This window comes from Sprattus sprattus, assembly GCF_963457725.1.
Source record: "Sprattus sprattus genome assembly, chromosome: 9".
Classification (NCBI taxonomy): domain Eukaryota; kingdom Metazoa; phylum Chordata; class Actinopteri; order Clupeiformes; family Clupeidae; genus Sprattus; species Sprattus sprattus.
This window is the reverse complement of record NC_137928.1, coordinates 13,522,302-13,531,743: the sequence shown is the minus strand read 5'-3', so window position 1 is coordinate 13,531,743 and position 9,442 is coordinate 13,522,302.

Here is a 9,442-nt window from a genome sequence, read left to right as displayed (position 1 = left end):
AGAATGGTCTGTATTGGGTGATATCAAACTGGGCCTCGTTTCCCGAACGCGCACTTAGCCTAAAAAGCACTTGAAATCGCTCGTAAGAGGATTCCTACGTTGCAGACGGGTTTCCCAACGCCACACTTAGCTTAAGTGTATCTTTCATTGAGAGGAATTCTACGTGTGGTCAGGACCAGTAGTAACTTCACACTTAGCGATGTAATCCACCAGGGGCGTCGTTCGACCGTCGTTCGGAAGAAACGGGAATTAAAAAAAAAAAACATGGCTACTTGAAGCGAGGAATATTTTACATGAATAAAGCTATCTACACAACTTTTTATATGTTTATAATGACTCGGTTTGATCGGAAATGTGCTACGCGACCAATGCAGAGTATTTAGGTCTTGACTGAAGCTTTCAAACAGTAGTTTGATGGCACATTTAGCGCTTATGCCACCACTCCATTGGCTTATATGGTAGCTTCTAGCTAGATGGTTGTATATTATGTAGAAGAAATCCAAACGATGTTTCTGTGTATAGCACATCATGAGAATGTCATTGTTTCACCTGCCTATTCCCATCAAAATAGAAATAAAGAATATTGAGTATTTGAAAATAAAGATTAGGCTATACAAAACTAGTGCATTGCCCGTAGGAATTATGCATTCTGTAGTGTTAGCAGACGTAGGGCTGTTGGGTAGTGTAATGGCAAGACATATTTGCACTCCACATAGGTACAGGTTACACTGAAGTATTATTGTGATGCATGTTTCCTTTTCATTAAGAAATGTGTTAATGGTAGCCTTTTTGGAGAGTTACCAACAAATAAAGTTTGAGATTATGTAGTGGATGCAGTTGAATATACTGTAGATGTCAACGTTGCTGTCTAAACTATAAACTAAATGTCATAAAGAAAGACATTATTTAAAATGAAGTTATGGTTGAAATAGGATCACTTCTTTATTGTAAGGGTAAGTGTAGGGCAAGAATGGTCATGCAGTTGGACTCAAATGTAGGTTAATTTTATTGAATGTATGTAGCCTACTGTACTGTATGACTTTGATGATGCTAGCTTTGACAGCCCACTCTCAGACAGATCGTAATAAATGTCCTTACAATGGGAACACAGTTTAAATAGGCTTCTCTGCTGGAGATGGCGTTACTATCCCCGCCCCGAATTTAGTGCACATTGCACGTTCGATGCACGCATAGGCTAGCTAATTTCACAGCAATTAACGTAAACAGGTTAACCTGACGTAAACAGCTCCTAAGAGCTACTTAAGAACTCGTGCACGTTGCGCTCGTGCACCTGACTTTAAGTTGATGGTTGGGAAACGCACGTAAATACAAAGTGCTACTTAGTGTACGATGTCGCGAAAATCCACGTAGGCCGTTAAGATACATCGTTATCGGGAAACGAGGCCCTGGGACCTTTCTTTCTTTTCAACTAGTTTGTATTGCATATAATGAGGACAGATTGTTTGAACGGTTTCACTTTCCTTTCTTACCTGTCAAGTTTTTTTCCTTTCTATGGTTTTGATTTGATTTTTGAGCTTAATGTGGCTTTCATATCCTATACGAAAATAAAGTGCTAAATAAAGAATGTCTATTTCTGTAGTATCAGTATTTGGGGGACTTTCATTTGTCTTTTTAGCTGCTTGCTTGTTCTCAGTGTTGTTATGTGAAACTCTCAGGACTTTCATTTTGACTGTCATGTCCAGTGTTCTCCTCCCGGCAGCAGGGTAGCAAGATGCCTCTGCACAGCTGTTGATCATCATCAAGGGGTTTCACCGGGATTTTGGAGTCTGGGGGAGCTGCCCTTATAACCACTTCTCTGTTGACACTTGCCACCATGGTGGTCTATAGTCTGTCACTCAGTTTACCGAAAACAAGGGCTTGCTCAAAAATAAATCTTACATTTTTTTCCTACACTTATAGTTCTTCTGGGATTTCCATAGGTTGCATTATAGCATAGTACAATCAGTGCATAGCACCATAGCACAGTACAATCAGTGCATAGCACCAATGGGAGGAAACACTTTCAGTCTTACTCTAGCACTGAACCGCGCCACATGTTCACACTGTGTTGCATACATTTGAGAGCCTGTTCATCTCTGTCAGTAGCTTGGCTACAGTAACATACGTATATGATGTAACATTTAGCATGACATATAAACCAAATTCCTTGTGACATTGCAAAACACGGTATATCACACATAAGAGATTTGCTTTGCCTGAAAACTGCATATTCTACATTGGTACTTGTAATTACAATGATTATACTAGACTGGTCTACTGTATTGGAGAATTTACTCCAGACAAAAGCAGAGGCAGAATATTTTATTTACTGACTTTCACCAAAATTAAGGTTACCGTCGTGGTAATCAGTGCTTGAGCTCTACTCACCGACATTGTCAATGTTATGGTCCACTTAGTGTAACACCAATTCCCTATGTAGGGAAACAACAATGTAAACAAGCAAGACACTAGACACATTGGTTAAAGAGAAAACAATAGATTTACTCAGCTGATAAGCTATATCTTGCTACTACTGCTCTAGATATATAAACAATAAGATATAGACCCTCCACTGCTTATGTCAGTTAAGCTACATAGAAAGCTGTAATGTCAGATTCATCATTGTTCAGCTAATTGCATTGGTGTTGACGATTTCTTACAGTAGTATTGGTTTTATAAGACACCATTCATATAACACCTTCATATACAGTAAGTGTGTTTTTCTGAGGAGGCTGGGAACTGTGATTGTATGTGTTTTGTTCCTCTTGTTTCCTCTTGCCATCAGTCTGAGGTCCATGATCTATCCTGCAATATTGTCTGTGTGTGTGTGTGTGTGTTATACATTTGTGTGTGTGTCTTTCTCTCTCAGTCTATCTCGTGTGTGTGTGTGTGTGTGTGTGTGTATGTGTGTGTCTGTGTTGGGTGGGGTGGGGTAAAAGCCATTACAGTCTGTCAACTCAGCCAAACACACAACTAACAAACACTGACAAACATAGGTCATGTTGGGGTCGTATGGTGTACTCCTCTTGACACCTGTATCAACCTATTGCTCAGCTTCAGCCTTGGCCAGGGTGCTGACCACACCAGAACCATGAGTGGTAAAATACATGTGCACTGCACTGTGACTTGCTGGGGAGGAGAGGCTGATGACTGATAGGGTGTATATGTTTTTGCATTGAGGTGATACTCGATGTGCTGCGGTGATATGCGAATTCCTTGTTGCATAGCTTGCACTGAACCATGTTCTTATCGACGCCTCCATCCGTTCGTTTTTTGTAACAAAATGTCCCATCAATTGGCCCAACCAACGCGGTCTCATCAGCTTATTTGTTCATGTTCATGTTCATGTTCACTGTACCACTGTGGTTTGTTCAACTTGTTTGAACCGAATTTATGCGCGTTAGTTGGTGCGCCAGTATAATCGGTCCGTCTGGAACTCTTCCAGTGAGAAACGTTCCGCGGTGCAAAAATAGATACGATTAAAATGCGTCAATTTTTTTAACGCGTTAATTTTTGTGTAATTAATTAATCTTAATTAACGCGTTAAAGTCCCGGCCCTACTCTGAACATAAATAACACACATCACATAACACACATACCAAACCTACTACATATACAAAATGAATATACAATACAATCTGCTAAACATATTATACACTACTATATACAGTATATTATACTAACCTAATAGACCTATACTAACCTAAAGACAAATCAAGTGTGTCTTCAGGCGTCAGACAGATCAAATGCAACCTCCAATAAAACCACAGCTCTCTCATATCCCGCGTCCTAAACATGACCGCATGCTTCAGTATCAGGATGTCAGTAGTCATGGAGACATGGTGCCATGACCATGCAACTGCTCCCCTTCTCCAGCAGCTCCGTCTCGTGGAGGCCATGTTCATGCTTCTGGAAGCTTCTGCGGCTGGCACTGCTAGTGCGTCCACTGGTGCTGGGGAAGAGACTGACCAACAACTTGTCTGCGCACTGTGACCCGACTGTGCTGGCGGGAGGTGGACAGCAGGGGGTGCCAAATGTGCTGACGGGAGCAACAAGAGAATAGAAATACATTGGCAGCGGTCTGAGAGCAGGTGGAGACTGAGGCAGCTGGGAGTCAATGAGAGCTGCGCAACCTCGAGCACCAGTAGATGGTGCCGTAGAGCCCATATGAGAGACACACCTCTATCAGCCTACAGCCAATGGGATACCTGCGCTGCCTGCAGTCAGCTGTCCTCTAGCAATAGTTGACTCCAGCAGCCAAGAGCTGTCACCTCAGCCAAGCAACGGTGACCAGGACAACAACAACATCAATAACAGCCAGATCTGGGAACTGAGAGGCAGTTCCTGCTAACTTAAACCCAGAGAACATTCTAGAACAGATGCACCCTGGAACGGGCCTGGGTGCACACACCATCAGGACCATATCCACTGAAGGCTTTAGATGCGTCTGGGAAGAATTGTGACTTTGGATGACTAACTAAGCCATGCACAAACACACTGACACACTTTAACATATCTTCAATAGATGAATGAAAAGACATGCCTGCAAACTATTTCCTGTATGATTTATTTACTTACTTACTTTTCTGAAGTGAAAACTGTTGGTCCTCACTTTGAAACTTTTTTAATAAACCATAAGTGTAAATTATTAAAGCATTTGAATTACCTCTCTCCTCACTTGTGCTGAATGGTGCATGCTTGACAGATAATACTCACTAGATGTCACTCTTAGAACATGACAAATTAAAGAAAAGAAAACGTATGTGTCCGACAACAGATGATGTTTTTGTGTTCCACAATTTGAAACATCGGTTTTACTATTACAGTAAGAGAAGAGGAACCCACAATTGTAATACGATGATCATAAAAGCAGGCAGCCTGAGGTAATGATTGATATGACGTGTTTTGAAGGAAGTAAAACTATGCTGAAGGTTACATTAGAATTACTTCTAGGCAGGCCGTGACCTTTAAAAGGAATAGCAAAATTTCCAAATGTCATTTTACCTCCCAAGAAACCATCTACTAGTAAATGCCACTAGAAATGCACCACCAGGGGATCCAAAAGGGCGCTGTGCCATTGTAAAAGGTTAAAAGGTATTATTTTCTACATGGTAGATAACACTTTCTTTGTTTAGAACATCATTCCATATGTGTTCTTTCGTAGTTTGTCTTCAGTATAAATGTACAATGTAGTAAATAATAAAAGTAAAGAAAACACTACTTAAAGGTGTGTCCAAACATTTGACTGGTACTGTATGTGGATATTTCTGTGTTCGTTTGTATAACTGTGCATGAGGGTGAGTGTGTGTCTGTGTGTCAGTCTTTGTAGAAGGGCACTTCACTATCCATGACCAAGTTTGATTCTAAAGATTCTTAAATGTGAGGTTAGACACCATTAATCACAAAGTAGTTACCCATTTCGAATTCACAAATTTGAATATTTCCTCAGAGGACTCACTTCAGTCAAACTTCAGTCAAGCGGTAAGAGAAGAGCTAGCAGGACGCATGGAAGTGTGAGTCATAAAAAGATGCATTACTCTCAAAATGATCTGTTCCTGTGCTGCCAGGCATATAACAAAGACAGAAATTAGGTAGTTAGATCTTAGAGTCTTATCCACACAGCCTTACTCGGTGACAAATCAACAAATGGTATTGTCATGGGAGTATGATGAGACATGATGTGTGAATAGTTAGGTTTAAGGTCCCAAGACCGATTTACATTAGTTTACAATGGTGTAACTGTATAACTGTGTAATCCAGTATATTCAGTTGTATTAAGAAAGGGTAGTTGTATGTAGCTCTTGAGTCCCTATGTATACGTATGTATGTTTGTATGTGTTCATGTAAATTGCTTGTGTGTGTGTGTAAGGTGGGTGCTAAGAGGTTGAGCATTACATAAACTCTTTCACTGATATTTGCAACTAGGAGCTGACTCTTTATCGCACACATACACTCACTCACACACACACACACACACACACACACACACACACACACACACACACACACACACACACACACACACACACACACACACACACACACACACATATATGGGTGTGTGTGTGTAATGTACACAATACAGCCCAACCCTTTGTTTTTAGCTGTGTATATGGACATTTTCTCACCTGTTTTGTTACTTGATACTTTTCCAGACCTCTCCCAAGTTTAAAGGCACCCAGTGCAACTTTATGTAAACATTCAATGAAAAATAAACATTCAATTTCTAGTCTTTTTTACACGTAGTAAGTTTCAATAACTCCATACCATTACATATCGACATTCAAGGAGCAAAGATGAGACGTCGTTGTGTGGTGAGAACTGATAGAAAACAACAATCGCCGGTGGGGAGAAGCCATTTTTCAATTGACTGGAAGCCTGCTTTATTTATTGTAGGTTACAAAAAATAAAGAAATGGAGATTGTTGTTGTTATCGATTTTCTATCAGTTCTCACCACACAACGACGTCTCATCTTTGCTGCTTGAATGTCGGTATGTAATGGTATGGAGTTATTCAAACTTATACGTGTAAAAAAGACTAGAAATTGAATGTTTATTTTTAAGCCTCGAAAGTTGCACTGGGTGCCTTTAAGGTTTTAATTTTTTTTAGCTTTACATGGCCTTCATATCCTATACCAAAATGAAGTCCTAAAATAAAGAATGGCCATTTTGTTATTGTCAGCATTTGAGGGAATTTCCTCTAAAAGCCACAAGATTAGTTTGCCTTACTAGCTGCTTGTGTGTGTTGTTATATGAAACTCTCAGCACTTTCATTTTCTACACATCCAGTCTTCTCCTCCCCACACCAGGGAGAGTGAGAGAGTGCAAAAATACGCCACTCTGAGATATGATCTCATGTATTTAAAAAAAAAATTAGTTTGTTCTCTCCACGCCATAAGGCTCACTAGGCTGCCAGTTTCAGGAATCATTTTTGTTTTTCTTGGAACAGGTGATTGGCCTGTAGCCCAGACTCCAACCTGGAGGACCAGTTGGTTTTCTGTTGGAGTTTCCTTCCCTTAGACCATTGCTGTGTCATGGACGCTCACAAGCCCCACCTGCCCGGGTGCAGTTTATCCACGCCCAGGACTCGTGTATTCAGGAGCTCATGTACCGCTGGCCTATGAAACTGGTCATGCCGTTACTTTCCTTGGTTGTATCTTGTAAAGCTTCAAGACTAAACAACTTTTATTTTGTGCCAAAAACATTGTTGTGGCAGTTATGTGTAGGTTAACTATATTGCCTCTAAATGTACTGATGAACTCAGGTCTCTATGCTTCCCGAAGACCGGTACACCTCCTTTTAGGGAGATAAAATGGATGATAGCTAAATACTTAAATGGGCAACTTGTTTACTTGTTTATACACACACACACACACACACACACACACACACACACACACATATATATGTATATACACATATACATACATACATACATACATACATACACTATGCATACATAAACATTCATGTTTTAAAGATGTAGCAGGTAAGGCAGTGTTCAGATAATTGGGATAATTTCTATGTTCATGTCTCTGAGATGTGGGTGGTTGTTGGCAGCTCCTTGTGAGATCAAATTTGAGAGCAAAAGCGAAGTAAATAATTAGTAGACAGTGTCAGCCCTCTTGGGTGTGGCGGAAAAACCTATCTCTTGCTCCCAAACACTCTCTTCTTCCTGGAGGCGCTTTTATTTACTGACTTTCACCTAAATAAAGGTAACCATGGTAATCAGTGCTTGAGCTCCACTCACTGGCATTGTTAATGGTATGGTCCACCAAGTCTAACACCAATTCCCTATTTATGGAAACAACAATTTAAACACACGAGACACTAGACACATTGGTTAAAGGGAAAACATTACATTTGTTCAGCTGATAAGCTATTGCTAGATATATAAACAATATGACAGACACCCTCCACTGATTATCAGTTACAGAGAAAGCTGTACATGCCTTATACAGCTAATTGAGCTGATGTTGGAGATTTCTTACAGTATAGTTGGTTTCATGGGACAACATTTTGCCTGACTATGGTGGCACGACAGTCCTGGTGTCTTCTGAGAACAAAAAAAAAATCCCTGAAAAAATCCCTCTCTCTCATATCAAACAGAAGAGGAAACTGATATCACCAAATATCAACTAAAATGTATAAACTGCATGTTATTTTTGCTATGGTTTCTCTCTCTCTCTCTCTCTCTCTCTCTCTCTCTCTCTCTCTCTCTCTCTCTCTCTCTCTCTCTCTGAGACACAGATATTTTGCCCAAATTTCTTTACCGATACCCAAAATCAGCAGTTGCTAAACGTCACTTTCGTTATCATATTGTGTTTTTGGGGGTGGGGCGGGCAAAGGATGGAAGCCAGTTATATGTATTTACCTACTTACTTCAGTGGTTCAATTATTAGAATCATGATCTTGAACAGAGTAAAACATTCTGGGGTGATTGAAAGTTGAATGATTAACTGCGAGCTGTATAGGCTGGATTATAAAATCGATTCTCCACTCGTCATCCTGTCGTCAGATCAAACCACACCTCTAAAAACGTACTAAACAAGACTGAATGATGAACTCACTTCATTGTGCAGTGGTGTAGTGCATGGTATAGCCTACGCAGGTATACGGAGTATGTCCACTTTTTCTTCAGTCAGCATTGCGTATACCCACTTCTAAAAACAGGGCGTTTATCCTGTGCTGTATGGGCTGCTTAAAAATGCTAAATTAAGAGTATACCCACTTCTCCAGGGACCACAACACCACTGATTATCAGGATGTGTAAGGTAAGAGCTGCTCCGTTTTACTCTACTTTGGGAATTGTATTATGCAGTCATGAAACCAGAAAAACAAACGCGTTATCATACCTTTATTGGGCAGTAGGCCTATGGCTATCTGGGATAAAGCGTAATGAACTTTTAACAGTTCGTTGTGGTGCTACCATTATTTTTTGTATTATTTCAGCACAGGTTCATGTGATACAGCAATGATCGATATCGATGAAAAAGCTTACCGAAACACGTTATAGTGACCTATATAAAGTTTACAGGGCAATTTTAGGGGTGAATGTTTCAATAGCGTTACTATCTCTCGCCAATCAAATCACACGTCAAAATAAACCGCACGTGCCCTGTCTGCTCCACTGGAATTTTGTGATTTAATAGGCTAACTGTTCTTGTTGTTTTATGGAAGTCAGTAGGCTACTTTTATATCGTAAAGTAGGCAAGACATAAGGCAAATACAGATCTGAAGACCGAAACCATAGAAACATAATAAGGAAATTCTGTAACATTGGACCCGACAATGGGATTTTCCTTGTTTCTCACATGAGCCAAGCGAAGACGAATGACTTCATTTAGGAGTGGAGGAAACTTTGTCATTGTTGTGAGGGATATATCATTTTTTTTACACCTTCATCTCATATTGTCTTTTACAGGTATATGCGCAGCTGCTT